Below are 16,256 nucleotides of genomic sequence, written 5' to 3' on the forward strand. Positions count from 1 at the left end.
TCATGTAATGCTCTTGTGCTCACGCTGGCTTTACCGCAGTGCTTTTGCGATGCAGTGAAGCTTGATAGTATTTAAGTATTTGTCCTTTTGTTTACCTGAAATGGACGTGCCAAGATGCTTATTGGCCTGAGCAGTCGCAAATGCTTATATTTTTTGATGCACAAGTGGCCCGTGCATGCGTTCATTTCGTATCATGTAATGCTCTTGTGCTAACGCTGGCTTTACCGCAGGGCTTGTGCGTTGTACTAAAGCTTGATCATATTTTAGTATTTGTTCTTTTGTTTGCTTGAAACAGACGTGCCAATATGCATATTTGGCCTGAGCAGTCGAAAATGCTTATATTTGTTTGATGCACAAGTGGCCTGTGCAGCGTTCATTTCGTATCATGTTTTGCTCTTCTGCTCACGCTGGCTTTACCGCAGTGCTTTTGCGATGCAGTGAAGCTTGAACATGTTTAAGTATTTGTTCTTTTGTTTGCCTGAAACGTACGTGCCCAGATACATATTTGGCCTGAGCAGTCGCAAATGCTTATATTTGTTTGATGCGCAAGTGGCTTATGCATGCGTTCTTTCGTATAATGTAACGCTCTTTTGCTCACGCTGGCTTTACCGCAGTGCTTTTGCGTTTCAGTGAAGCTTGATCATAATTAAATATTTGTCCTTTTGTTTGCCTGAAACGGACGTGCCAAGATGCATATTTGGCCTGAGCAGTCGCAAATGCTTATAATGTTTGATGCACAAGTGGCCTGTGCATGCGTTCAATTCGTATCATGTCATGCTCCTCTGCTCACACTGGCTTTGCCGCAGTGCTGTCGCAATGCAGTGAAGCTTATTCATCTTTTGGTAATTGTTTTTTGTCTCCCTGAATCGGACATGCCAAGATGCATACTTGGCCTGAGCAGTCGCAAATGCATATATTTGTTTGATACACAAGTGCCCTGTGCATGCGTTCACTTCGTATCATGTAATGCTCTTCTGCTCACGCTGGCATACCGCAGTGCTTTTGTGATGCAGTGAAGCTTAATCATATTTAAGTATTTGTCCTTTTGTTTGCCTGAAACGGACGTGCCAAGATGCATATTTGGCCTGAGCAGTCGCAAATGCTTATATTTGTTTGATGCACAATGGCCTGTGCATGCGTTCATTTCGTATCATGTAATGCTCTTCTGCTCACGCTGGCTTACCGCAGTGCTTTTGCGATGCAGTGAAGGTTAATCATCATTAAGTATTTGTCCTTTGTTTGCCTGAAACGGACGTGCCAAGATGCATATTCGGCCTGAGCAGTCGCAAATGCTTATATTTGTTTGATGCACAAGTGGCCTGGGCATGCGTTCATTTCGTATCAAGTAATGCTCTTCTGCTCACGCTGGCTTTACCGCAGTGCTTTCGCGATGCAGTGAAGCCTAATAATCTTTTGGTAATTGTCTATTTGTCTCCCTGAAACGAACGTGCCAGGATGCATATTTGGCCTGAGCAGTCGCAAATGCTTATATTTGTTTGATGCACAAGTGGCCTGTGCATGCGATCATTTCGTATCATGTAATGCTCTTCTGCTCGCGCTGGATTTACCGCAGTGCTTTTGCGATGCAGTGAAGCTTGAACATATTTGAGTATTTGTTCTTTTGTTTGCCTGAAACGGACGTGCCAAGATGCATATTTGGCCTGAGCACTCGCGAATGCTTATATTTGTTTGATGCAGAAGTGGCCTGGGCATGCGTTCATTTCGTATCATGTAATGCTCTTCTGCTCACGCTGGCTTTACCGCAGTGCTTTCGCGATGCAGTGAAGCTTAATCATTTTTTGGTAATTCTTTTTTTGTCTCCCTGAAACGGACATACCAACATGCATATTTGGCCTGGACAGTTGCAAATGCTAATATTTGTTTGATGCACAAGTGGCCTGTGCATGCGTTCATTTCGTATCCTGTAATGCTCTTCTGCTCACCTTGGCTTTACCGCAGTGCTTTCGCGATGCGTGAAGCTTAATCATCTTTTGGTAATTGTCTTTTTGTTTCCCTGAAACGGACGTGCCAAGATGCATATTTAACCTCAGCAGTCGCAAATGCTTACATTTGTTTGATGCACAAGAGGCCTGTGCATGCGTTCATTTCGTATCATGTAATGCTCTTCTGCTCACGCTGGCTTTACCGCAGTGCTGTCGCAATGCAGTGAAGCTTAATCATCTTTTAGTAATTGTTTTTTGTCTCTCTGAAACGGACATGCCAAGATGCATATTTGGCCTGAGCAGTCGCAAATGCTTATATTTGTTTGATGCACAAGTGGCCTGTGCATGCGTTCATTTCGTATCATGTAGTGCTCTTCTGCTCACGCTGGCTTCACCGCAGTGCTTTCGCGATGCAGTGAAGCTTAATCATCTTTTGGTACTTGTCTTTTTGTCTCCCTGAAATGGACGTGCCAAGGTACAATATTGGCCTGAGCAGTCGCAAATGCTTATATTTGTTTGATGCACAAGTGGCCTGTGCATGCGTTCTTTCGTATATAGTAACGCTCTTTTGCTCACGCTGGCTTTACCGCAGTGCATTTGCGTTTCAGTGAAGCTTGATCATAATTAAATATTTGTCCTTTTGTTTGCCTGAAACGGACGTGCCAAGATGCATATTTGGCCTGAGCACTCGCGAATGCTTATATTTGTTTGATGCAGAAGTGGCCTGGGCATGCGTTCATTTCGTTTCTCGTAATGCTCTTCTGCTCACGCTGGCTTTACCGCAGTGCTTTCGCGATGCAGTGAAGCTTAATCATTTTTTGGTAATTCTTTTTTTGTCTCCCTGAAACGGACATACCAACATGCATATTTGGCCTGGACAGTCGCAAATGCTAATATTTGTTTGATGCACAAGTGGCCTGTGCATGCGTTCATTTCATATCATGTCATGCTCATCTGCTCACGCTGGCTTTGCCGCAGTGCTGTCGCAATGCAGTGAAGCTTATTCATCCTTTGGTAATTGTTTTTTGTCTCCCTGAATCGGACATGCCAAGATGCATATTTTGCCTCAGCAGTCGCAAATGCTTATATTTGTTTGATGCACAAGTGCCCTGTGCATGCGTTCATTTCGTATCATGTAATGCTCTTCTGCTCACGCTGGCATACCACAGTGCTTTTGCGATGCAGTGAAGCTTAATCATATTTAAGTATTTGTCGTTTTGTCTCCCTGAATCGGACATGCCAAGATGCATATTTGGCCTGAGCATTCGCAAATGCTTATATTTGTTTGATGCACAAGTGGCCTGTGCATGCGTTCATTCCGTATGATGAAATGCTCTTTGCACACGCTGGCTTTAGCACAGTGCTTTTGCGACGCAGTGAAGCTTGATAATATTTTAGTATTTGTCCTTTTGTTTGCCTGAAACGGACGTTGGCTTTACCGCAGTGCTTTCGCGATGCAGTGAAGCTTAATCACCTTTTGGTAATTGTCTATTTGTCTCCCTGAAACGAACGTGCCAAGATGCATATTTAACCTCAGCAGTCGCAAATGCTTACATTTGTTTGATGCACAAGAGGCCTGTGCCTGCGTTCATTTCGTATCATGTAATGCTCTTCTGCTCACGCTGGCTTTACCGCAGTGCTGTCGCAATGCAGTGAAGCTTAATCATCTTTTAGTAATTGTTTTTTGTCTCTCTGAAACGGACATGCCAAGATGCATATTGGGCCTGAGCAGTCGCAAATGCTTATATTTGTTTGATGCACAAGTGGCCTGTGCATGCGTTCTTTCGTATATAGTAACGCTCTTTTGCTCACGCTGGCTTTACCGCAGTGCATTTGCGTTTCAGTGAAGCTTGATCATAATTAAATATTTGTCCTTTTGTTTGCCTGAAACGGACGTGCCAAGATGCATATTTGGCCTGAGCAGTCGCAAATGCTTATAATGTTTGATGCACAAGTGCCCTGTGAATGCGTTCATTTCGTATCATGTCATGCTCCTCTGCTCACGCTGGCTTTGCCGAAGTGCTGTCGCAATGCAGTGAAGCTTATTCATCTTTTGGTAATTGTTTTTTTTGTCTCCCTGATTCGGACATGCCAAGATGCATATTTGGCCTGAGCAGTCGCAAATGCTTATATTTGTTTTATGCACAAGTGCCCTTTGCATGCGTTCATTTCGTATCATGTAATGCTCTTCTGCTCACGCTGGCTTTAGCGCAGTGCTTTCGCGACGCAGTGAAGCTTGATAATATTTTAGTATTTGTCCTTTTGTTTGCCTGAAACGGACGTTGGCTTTACCGCAGTGCTTTTGCGATGCAGTGAAGCTTGATCAAATTTAATCATTTGTACTTTTCTTTGCCTGAAACGGACGGGACAAGGTGTATAGTTGGCCTGAGCATTCGCAAATGCTTATATTTGTTTGATGCACAAGTGGCCTGTGCATGCGTTCATTTCGTATCATGTAATGCTCTTCTGCTCACGCTGGCTTACCGCAGTATTTTTGCGATGCAGTGATGCTTAATCATCATTAAGTATTTGTCCTTTGTTTGCCTGAAACGGGCGTGCCAAGATGCATATTCGGCCTGAGCAGTCGCAAATGCTTATATTTGTTTGATGGACAAGTGGTCTGGGCATGCGTTCATTTCGTATCATGTAATGCTCTTCTGCTCACACTGGCTTTTTTGCAGTGCTTCTGCGATGCATTAAAGCTTGATCATATTTTAATATTTGTTCTTTTGTTTGCCTTAAACAGACGTGCCAAGATGCATATTCGGCCTGAGCAGTCGCAAATGCTTATAATTGTTTGATGCACAAGTGGCCTTTGCATAGGTTCATTTCGTATCATGTAATGCTCTTCTGCTCCCGCTGGCTTTACCGCAGTGCATTCGCGATGCAGTGAAGCTCAGTCATCTTTCGGTAATTGTCTATTTGTCTCCCTGAAACGAACGTGCCAAGATGCATATTTGGCCAGAGCAGTTGCAAATGCTTATATTTGTTTGATGCACAAGTGGCCTGTGCATGCGTTCATTTCGTAACATGTATTGCTCTTCTGCTCACGCTGGCTTTGCCGCAGTGCTTTTGCGATGCAGTGAAGCTTGAACATATTTAAGTATTTGTTCTTTTGTTTGCCTGAAGCGGACGTGCCAAGATGCATATTTGGCCTGAGCACTCGCGAATGCTTATATTTGTTTGATGCACAAGTGGCCTGTGCATGGGTTCTTTTCGTATCATATAATGCTCTTCTGCTCACGCTGGCTTTACCGCAGTGCTTTCGCGATGCAGTGAAGCTTAATCACCTTTTGGTAATTGTCTATTTGTCTCCCTGAAACGAACGTGCCAAGATGCATATTTGGCCTGAGCAGTCGCAAATGCTTATATTTGTTTGATGCACAAGTGGCCTGTGCATGCGTTCATTTCGTATCATGTAGTGCTCTTCTGCTCACGCTGGCTTTACCGCAGTGCTTTCGCGATGCAGTGAAGCTTAACCATCTTTTGGTACTTGTCTTTTTGTCTCCCTGAAACGGACGTGCCAAGATACATATTTGGCCTGAGCAGTCGCAAATGCTTATATTTGTTTGATGCACAAGTGGCCTGTGCATGCGTTCTTTCGTATAATGTAACGCTCTTTTGCTCACGCTGGCTTTACCGCAGTGCATTTGCGTTTCAGTGAACCTTGATCATAATTAAATATTTGTTCTTTTGTTGGCCTTAAACGGACGTGCCCAGATGCATATTTGGCCTGAGCAGTCGCAAATGCTTATACTTGTTTGATGCAAAAGTGGCCTGGGCATGCGTTCATTTCGTATCATCTAATGCTCTTGTGCTAACGCTGGCTTTACCGCAGGGCTTGTGCGTTGTACTGAAGCTTGATCATATTTTAGTATTTGTTCTTTTGTTTGCCTGAAACAGACGTGCCAATATGCATATTTGGCCTGAGCAGTCCCAAATGCTTATATTTGTTTGATGCACAAGTGGCCTGTGCATGCGTTCATTTCGTATCATGTAATGCTCTTCTGCTCACGCTGGCTTTACCGCAGTGCTTTTGCGATGCAGTGAAGCTTGAACATATTTAAGTATTTGTTCTTTTGTTTGCCTGAAACGGACGTGCCCAGATGCATATTTGGCCTGAGCAGTCACAAATGCTTATATTTGTTTGATGCAGAAGCGGCCTGGGCATGCGTTCATTTCGTATCATGTAATGCTCTCGTGCTAACGCTGGCTTTACCGCAGGGCTTGTGCGATGTACAAAAGCTTGATCATATTTTAGTATTTGTTCTTTTGTTTGCCTGAAACAGACGTGCCAAGATCCATATTTGGCCTGAGCACTCGCGAAAGCCTATATTTGTTTGAAGCACAAGTGGCCTGAGCATGCTTTCATTTCGTATCATGTAATGCTCTTCTGCTCACGCTGGCTTTACCGCAGTGATTTATGCGATGCAGTGAAGCTTAATCATTTTTTGGTAATTGTCTTTTTGTCTCTTTGAAAAGGACCTGCCCAGATGCATATTCGGCCTGAGCAGTCGCAAATGCTTATATTTGTTTGATGCACAAGTGGCCTGTGCATGGGTTCTTTTCGTATCATGTAATGCTCTTCTGCTCACGCTGGCTTTACCGCAGTGCTTTCGCGATGCAGTGAAGCTTAATCACCTTTTGGTAATTGTCTATTTGTCTCCCTGAAACGAATGTGCCAAGATGCATATTTGGCCTGAGCAGTCGCAAATGCTTATATTTGTTTGATGCACAAGTGGCCTGTGCATGCGTTCATTTCGTATCATGTAGTGCTCTTCTGCTCACGCTGGCTTTACCGCAGTGCTTTCGCGATGCAGTGAAGCTTAACCATCTTTTGGTACTTGTCTTTTTGTCTCCCTGAAACGGACGTGCCAAGATACATATTTGGCCTGAGCAGTCGCAAATGCTTATATTTGTTTGACGCACAAGTGGCCTGTGCATGCGTTCTTTCGTACAATGTAACGCTCTTTTGCTCACGCTGGCTTTACCGCAGTGCATTTGCGTTTCAGTGAACCTTGATCATAATTAAATATTTGTTCTTTTGTTGGCCTTAAACGGACGTGCCCAGATGCATATTTGGCCTGAGCAGTCGCAAATGCTTATATTTGTTTGATGCAAAAGTGGCCTGGGCATGCGTTCATTTCGTATCATCTAACGCTCTTGTGCTAACGCTGGCTTTACCGCAGGGCTTGTGCGTTGTACTGAAGCTTGATCATATTTTAGTATTTGTTCTTTTGTTTGCCTGAAACAGACGTGCCAATATGCATATTTGGCCTGAGCAGTCCCAAATGCTTATATTTGTTTGATGCACAAGTGGCCTGTGCATGCGTTCATTTCGTATCATGTAATGCTCTTCTGCTCACGCTGGCTTTACCGCAGTGCTTTTGTGATGCAGTGAAGCTTGAACATATTCAAGTATTTGTTCTTTTGTTTGCCTGAAACGGACGTGCCCAGATGCATATTTGGCCTGAGCAGTCACAAATGCTTATATTTGTTTGATGCACAAGCGGCCTGGGCATGCGTTCGTTTCGTATCATGTAATGCTCTTGTGCTAACGCTGGCTTTACCGCAGGGCTTTTGCGATGCAGTGAAGGTTAATCATCATTAAGTATTTGTCCTTTGTTTGCCTGAAACGGACGTGCCAAGATGCATATTCGGCCTGAGCAGTCGCAAATGCTTATATTTGTTTGATGCACAAGTGGCCTGGGCATGCGTTCATTTCGTATCAAGTAATGCTCTTCTGCTCACGCTGGCTTTACCGCAGTGCTTTCGCGATGCAGTGAAGCTTAATAATCTTTTGGTAATTGTCTATTTGTCTCCCTGAAACGAACGTGCCAGGATGCATATTTGGCCTGAGCAGTCGCAAATGCTTATATTTGTTTGATGCACAAGTGGCCTGTGCATGCGTTCATTTCGTATCAAGTAATGCTCTTCTGCTCACGCTGGCTTTACCGCAGTGCTTTCGCGATGCAGTGAAGCTTAATAATCTTTTGGTAATTGTCTATTTGTCTCCCTGAAACGAACGTGCCAGGATGCATATTTGGCCTGAGCAGTCGCAAATGCTTATATTTGTTTGATGCACAAGTGGCCTGTGCATGCGATCATTTCGTATCATGTAATGCTCTTCTGCTCGCGCTGGATTTACCGCAGTGCTTTTGCGATGCAGTGAAGCTTGAACATATTTGAGTATTTGTTCTTTTGTTTGCCTGAAACGGACGTGCCAAGATGCATATTTGGCCTGAGCACTCGCGAATGCTTATATTTGTTTGATGCAGAAGTGGCCTGGGCATGCGTTCATTTCGTATCATGTAATGCTCTTCTGCTCACGCTGGCTTTACCGCAGTGCTTTCGCGATGCAGTGAAGCTTAATCATTTTTTGGTAATTCTTTTTTTGTCTCCCTGAAACGGACATACCAACATGCATATTTGGCCTGGACAGTTGCAAATGCTAATATTTGTTTGATGCACAAGTGGCCTGTGCATGCGTTCATTTCGTATCCTGTAATGCTCTTCTGCTCACCTTGGCTTTACCGCAGTGCTTTCGCGATGCGTGAAGCTTAATCATCTTTTGGTAATTGTCTTTTTGTTTCCCTGAAACGGACGTGCCAAGATGCATATTTAACCTCAGCAGTCGCAAATGCTTACATTTGTTTGATGCACAAGAGGCCTGTGCATGCGTTCATTTCGTATCATGTAATGCTCTTCTGCTCACGCTGGCTTTACCGCAGTGCTGTCGCAATGCAGTGAAGCTTAATCATCTTTTAGTAATTGTTTTTTGTCTCTCTGAAACGGACATGCCAAGATGCATATTTGGCCTGAGCAGTCGCAAATGCTTATATTTGTTTGATGCACAAGTGGCCTGTGCATGCGTTCATTTCGTATCATGTAGTGCTCTTCTGCTCACGCTGGCTTCACCGCAGTGCTTTCGCGATGCAGTGAAGCTTAATCATCTTTTGGTACTTGTCTTTTTGTCTCCCTGAAATGGACGTGCCAAGGTACAATATTGGCCTGAGCAGTCGCAAATGCTTATATTTGTTTGATGCACAAGTGGCCTGTGCATGCGTTCTTTCGTATATAGTAACGCTCTTTTGCTCACGCTGGCTTTACCGCAGTGCATTTGCGTTTCAGTGAAGCTTGATCATAATTAAATATTTGTCCTTTTGTTTGCCTGAAACGGACGTGCCAAGATGCATATTTGGCCTGAGCACTCGCGAATGCTTATATTTGTTTGATGCAGAAGTGGCCTGGGCATGCGTTCATTTCGTTTCTCGTAATGCTCTTCTGCTCACGCTGGCTTTACCGCAGTGCTTTCGCGATGCAGTGAAGCTTAATCATTTTTTGGTAATTCTTTTTTTGTCTCCCTGAAACGGACATACCAACATGCATATTTGGCCTGGACAGTCGCAAATGCTAATATTTGTTTGATGCACAAGTGGCCTGTGCATGCGTTCATTTCATATCATGTCATGCTCATCTGCTCACGCTGGCTTTGCCGCAGTGCTGTCGCAATGCAGTGAAGCTTATTCATCCTTTGGTAATTGTTTTTTGTCTCCCTGAATCGGACATGCCAAGATGCATATTTTGCCTCAGCAGTCGCAAATGCTTATATTTGTTTGATGCACAAGTGCCCTGTGCATGCGTTCATTTCGTATCATGTAATGCTCTTCTGCTCACGCTGGCATACCACAGTGCTTTTGCGATGCAGTGAAGCTTAATCATATTTAGGTATTTGTCGTTTTGTCTCCCTGAATCGGACATGCCAAGATGCATATTTGGCCTGAGCATTCGCAAATGCTTATATTTGTTTGATGCACAAGTGGCCTGTGCATGCGTTCATTCCGTATGATGAAATGCTCTTTGCACACGCTGGCTTTAGCACAGTGCTTTTGCGACGCAGTGAAGCTTGATAATATTTTAGTATTTGTCCTTTTGTTTGCCTGAAACGGACGTTGGCTTTACCGCAGTGCTTTTGCGATGCAGTGAAGCTTGATCAAATTTAATTATTTGTCCTTTTCTTTGCCTGAAACGGACGTGCCAAGATGCATATTTAACCTCAGCAGTCGCAAATGCTTACATTTGTTTGATGCACAAGGGGCCTGTGCATGCGTTCATTTCGTATCATGTAATGCTCTTCTGCTCACGCTGGCTTTACCGCAGTGCTGTCGCAATGCAGTGAAGCTTAATCATCTTTTAGTAATTGTTTTTTGTCTCTCTGAAACGGACATGCCAAGATGCATATTTGGCCTGAGCAGTCGCAAATGCTTATATTTGTTTGATGCACAAGTGGCCTGTGCATGCGTTCTTTCGTATATAGTAACGCTCTTTTGCTCACGCTGGCTTTACCGCAGTGCATTTGCGTTTCAGTGAAGCTTGATCATAATTAAATATTTGTCCTTTTGTTTGCCTGAAACGGACGTGCCAAGATGCATATTTGGCCTGAGCAGTCGCAAATGCTTATAATGTTTGATGCACAAGTGCCCTGTGAATGCGTTCATTTCGTATCATGTCATGCTCCTCTGCTCACGCTGGCTTTGCCGAAGTGCTGTCGCAATGCAGTGAAGCTTATTCATCTTTTGGTAATTGTTTTTTTTGTCTCCCTGATTCGGACATGCCAAGATGCATATTTGGCCTGAGCAGTCGCAAATGCTTATATTTGTTTTATGCACAAGTGCCCTTTGCATGCGTTCATTTCGTATCATGTAATGCTCTTCTGCTCACGCTGGCTTTAGCGCAGTGCTTTCGCGACGCAGTGAAGCTTGATAATATTTTAGTATTTGTCCTTTTGTTTGCCTGAAACGGACGTTGGCTTTACCGCAGTGCTTTTGCGATGCAGTGAAGCTTGATCAAATTTAATTATTTGTACTTTTCTTTGCCTGAAACGGACGGGACAAGGTGTATAGTTGGCCTGAGCATTCGCAAATGCTTATATTTGTTTGATGCACAAGTGGCCTGTGCATGCGTTCATTTCGTATCATGTCCTCTCTTCATGTCTGATTTTCGTGCGCTTTAGATGATAGTTATACCATGCATATCCAACTAGCCCAACTTTCGATTCTGTCGTATCATGTAATGCTCTTCTGCTCACGCTGGCTTACCGCAGTATTTTTGCGATGCAGTGATGCTTAATCATCATTAAGTATTTGTCCTTTGTTTGCCTGAAACGGACGTGCCAAGATGCATATTCGGCCTGAGCAGTCGCAAATGCTTATATTTGTTTGATGGACAAGTGGTCTGGGCATGCGTTCATTTCGTATCATGTAATGCTCTTCTGCTCACACTGGCTTTTTTGCAGTGCTTCTGCGATGCATTAAAGCTTGATCATATTTTAGTATTTGTTCTTTTGTTTGCCTTAAACAGACGTGCCAAGATGCATATTCGGCCTGAGCAGTCGCAAATGCTTATAATTGTTTGATGCACAAGTGGCCTTTGCATAGGTTCATTTCGTATCATGTAATGCTCTTCTGCTCCCGCTGGCTTTACCGCAGTGCATTCGCGATGCAGTGAAGCTCAGTCATCTTTCGGTAATTGTCTATTTGTCTCCCTGAAACGAACGTGCCAAGATGCATATTTGGCCAGAGCAGTTGCAAATGCTTATATTTGTTTGATGCACAAGTGGCCTGTGCATGCGTTCATTTCGTAACATGTATTGCTCTTCTGCTCACGCTGGCTTTGCCGCAGTGCTTTTGCGATGCAGTGAAGCTTGAACATATTTAAGTATTTGTTCTTTTGTTTGCCTGAAGCGGACGTGCCAAGATGCATATTTGGCCTGAGCACTCGCGAATGCTTATATTTGTTTGATGCACAAGTGGCCTGTGCATGGGTTCTTTTCGTATAATATAATGCTCTTCTGCTCACGCTGGCTTTACCGCAGTGCTTTCGCGATGCAGTGAAGCTTAATCACCTTTTGGTAATTGTCTATTTGTCTCCCTGAAACGAACGTGCCAAGATGCATATTTGGCCTGAGCAGTCGCAAATGCTTATATTTGTTTGATGCACAAGTGGCCTGTGCATGCGTTCATTTCGTATCATGTAGTGCTCTTCTGCTCACGCTGGCTTTACCGCAGTGCTTTCGCGATGCAGTGAAGCTTAACCATCTTTTGGTACTTGTCTTTTTGTCTCCCTGAAACGGACGTGCCAAGATACATATTTGGCCTGAGCAGTCGCAAATGCTTATAATTGTTTGATGCACAAGTGGCCTGTGCATGCGTTCTTTCGTATAATGTAACGCTCTTTTGCTCACGCTGGCTTTACCGCAGTGCATTTGCGTTTCAGTGAACCTTAATCATAATTAAATATTTGTTCTTTTGTTGGCCTTAAACGGACGTGCCCAGATGCATATTTGGCCTGAGCAGTCGCAAATGCTTATATTTGTTTGATGCAAAAGTGGCCTGGGCATGCGTTCATTTCGTATCATCTAATGCTCTTGTGCTAACGCTGGCTTTACCGCAGGGCTTGTGCGTTGTACTGAAGCTTGATCATATTTTAGTATTTGTTCTTTTGTTTGCCTGAAACAGACGTGCCAATATGCATATTTGGCCTGAGCAGTCCCAAATGCTTATATTTGTTTGATGCACAAGTGGCCTGTGCATGCGTTCATTTCGTATCATGTAATGCTCTTCTGCTCACGCTGGCTTTACCGCAGTGCTTTTGCGATGCAGTGAAGCTTGAACATATTTAAGTATTTGTTCTTTTGTTTGCCTGAAACGGACGTGCCCAGATGCATATTTGGCCTGAGCAGTCACAAATGCTTATATTTGTTTGATGCACAAGCGGCCTGGGCATGCGTTCATTTCGTATCATGTAATGCTCTCGTGCTAACGCTGGCTTTACCGCAGGGCTTGTGCGATGTACAAAAGCTTGATCATATTTTAGTATTTGTTCTTTTGTTTGCCTGAAACAGACGTGCCAAGATCCATATTTGGCCTGAGCACTCGCGAAAGCCTATATTTGTTTGAAGCACAAGTGGCCTGAGCATGCTTTCATTTCGTATCGTGTAATGCTCTTCTGCTCACGCTGGCTTTACCGCAGTGATTTATGCGATGCAGTGAAGCTTAATCATTTTTTGGTAATTGTCTTTTTGTCTCTTTGAAAAGGACCTGCCCAGATGCATATTCGGCCTGAGCAGTCGCAAATGCTTATATTTGTTTGATGCACAAGTGGCCTGGGCATGCGTTCATTTCGTATCATGTAATGCTCTTCTGCTCACACTGGCTTTTTTGCAGTGCTTCTGCCATGCATTAAAGCTTAATCATATTTTAGTATTTGTTCTTTTGTTTGCCTGAGGCGGACGTGCCAAGATGCATATTTGGCCTGAGCACTCGCGAATGCTTATATTTGTTTGATGCACAAGTGGCCTGTGCATGGGTTCTTTTCGTATCATGTAATGCTCTTCTGCTCACGCTGGCTTTACCGCAGTGCTTTCGCGATGCAGTGAAGCTTAATCACCTTTTGGTAATTGTCTATTTGTCTCCCTGAAACGAATGTGCCAAGATGCATATTTGGCCTGAGCAGTCGCAAATGCTTATATTTGTTTGATGCACAAGTGGCCTGTGCATGCGTTCATTTCGTATCATGTAGTGCTCTTCTGCTCACGCTGGCTTTACCGCAGTGCTTTCGCGATGCAGTGAAGCTTAACCATCTTTTGGTACTTGTCTTTTTGTCTCCCTGAAACGGACGTGCCAAGATACATATTTGGCCTGAGCAGTCGCAAATGCTTATATTTGTTTGACGCACAAGTGGCCTGTGCATGCGTTCTTTCGTACAATGTAACGCTCTTTTGCTCACGCTGGCTTTACCGCAGTGCATTTGCGTTTCAGTGAACCTTGATCATAATTAAATATTTGTTCTTTTGTTGGCCTTAAACGGACGTGCCCAGATGCATATTTGGCCTGAGCAGTCGCAAATGCTTATATTTGTTTGATGCAAAAGTGGCCTGGGCATGCGTTCATTTCGTATCATCTAACGCTCTTGTGCTAACGCTGGCTTTACCGCAGGGCTTGTGCGTTGTACTGAAGCTTGATCATATTTTAGTATTTGTTCTTTTGTTTGCCTGAAACAGACGTGCCAATATGCATATTTGGCCTGAGCAGTCCCAAATGCTTATATTTGTTTGATGCACAAGTGGCCTGTGCATGCGTTCATTTCGTATCATGTAATGCTCTTCTGCTCACGCTGGCTTTACCGCAGTGCTTTTGCGATGCAGTGAAGCTTGAACATATTCAAGTATTTGTTCTTTTGTTTGCCTGAAACGGACGTGCCCAGATGCATATTTGGCCTGAGCAGTCACAAATGCTTATATTTGTTTGATGCACAAGCGGCCTGGGCATGCGTTCGTTTCGTATCATGTAATGCTCTTGTGCTAACGCTGGCTTTACCGCAGGGCTTGTGCGATGTACAAAAGCTTGATCATATTTTAGTATTTGTTCTTTTGTTTGCCTGAAACAGACGTGCCAAGATGCATATTTGGCCTGAGCACTCGCGAAAGCTTATATTTGTTTGAAGCACAAGTGGCCTGAGCATGCTTTCATTTCGTATCATGTAATGCTCTTCTGCTCACGCTGGCTTTACCGCAGTGATTTATGCGATGCAGTGAAGCTTATTCATTTTTTGGTAATTGTCTTTTTGTCTGTTTGAAAAGGACCTGCCAAGATGCATATTCGGCCTGAGCAGTCGCAAATGCTTATATTTGTTTGATGCACAAGTGGCCTTTGCATGCGTTCATTTCGTATCATGTAATGCTCTTCTGCTCACACTGGCTTTTTTGCAGTGCTTCTGCCATGCATTAAAGCTTAATCATATTTTAGTATTTGTTCTTTTGTTTGCCTTAAACAGACGTGCCAACATGCATATTCGGCCTGAGCAGTCGCAAATGCTTATAATTGTTTGATGCACAAGTGGCCTTAGCATAGGTTCATTTCGTATCATGTAATGCTCTTCTGCTCGCGCTGGCTTTACCGCAGTGCTTTCGCGATGCAGTGAAGCTTAATCATCTTTTGGTAATTGTCTATTTGTCTCCCTGAAACGAACGTGCCAAGATGCATATTTGGCCTGAGCAGTCGCAAATGCTTATATTTGTTTGATGCACAAGTGGCCTGTGCATGCGTTCATTTCGTATCATGTAATGCTCTTCTGCTCACGCTGGCTTTGCCGCAGTGCTTTTGCGATGCAGTGAAGCTTGAACATATTTAGGTATTTGTTCTTTTGTTTGCCTGAAACGGACGTGCCAAGATGCATATTTGGCCTGAGCACTCGCGAATGCTTATATTTGTATGATGCACAAGTGGCCTGTGCATGGGTTCTTTTCGTATCATATAATGCTCTTCTGCTCACGCTGGCTTTGCCGAAGTGCTGTCGCAATGCAGTGAAGCTTATTCATCTTTTGGTAATTGTTTTTTTTGTCTCCCTGATTCGGACATGCCAAGATGCATATTTGGCCTGAGCAGTCGCAAATGCTTATATTTGTTTTATGCACAAGTGCCCTTTGCATGCGTTCATTTCGTATCATGTAATGCTCTTCTGCTCACGCTGGCTTTAGCGCAGTGCTTTCGCGACGCAGTGAAGCTTGATAATATTTTAGTATTTGTCCTTTTGTTTGCCTGAAACGGACGTTGGCTTTACCGCAGTGCTTTTGCGATGCAGTGAAGCTTGATCAAATTTAATTATTTGTACTTTTCTTTGCCTGAAACGGACGGGACAAGGTGTATAGTTGGCCTGAGCATTCGCAAATGCTTATATTTGTTTGATGCACAAGTGGCCTGTGCATGCGTTCATTTCGTATCATGTCCTCTCTTCATGTCTGATTTTCGTGCGCTTTAGATGATAGTTATACCATGCATATCCAACTAGCCCAACTTTCGATTCTGTCGTATCATGTAATGCTCTTCTGCTCACGCTGGCTTACCGCAGTATTTTTGCGATGCAGTGATGCTTAATCATCATTAAGTATTTGTCCTTTGTTTGCCTGAAACGGACGTGCCAAGATGCATATTCGGCCTGAGCAGTCGCAAATGCTTATATTTGTTTGATGGACAAGTGGTCTGGGCATGCGTTCATTTCGTATCATGTAATGCTCTTCTGCTCACACTGCCTTTTTGCAGTGCTTCTGCGATGCATTAAAGCTTGATCATATTTTAGTATTTGTTCTTTTGTTTGCCTTAAACAGACGTGCCAAGATGCATATTCGGCCTGAGCAGTCGCAAATGCTTATAATTGTTTGATGCACAAGTGGCCTTTGCATAGGTTCATTTCGTATCATGTAATGCTCTTCTGCTCCCGCTGGCTTTACCGCAGTGCATTCGCGATGCAGTGAAG

The sequence above is a fragment of the Rhipicephalus microplus genome, chromosome 4 (assembly GCF_043290135.1).
Source record: "Rhipicephalus microplus isolate Deutch F79 chromosome 4, USDA_Rmic, whole genome shotgun sequence".
Classification (NCBI taxonomy): Eukaryota; Metazoa; Arthropoda; class Arachnida; order Ixodida; family Ixodidae; genus Rhipicephalus; species Rhipicephalus microplus.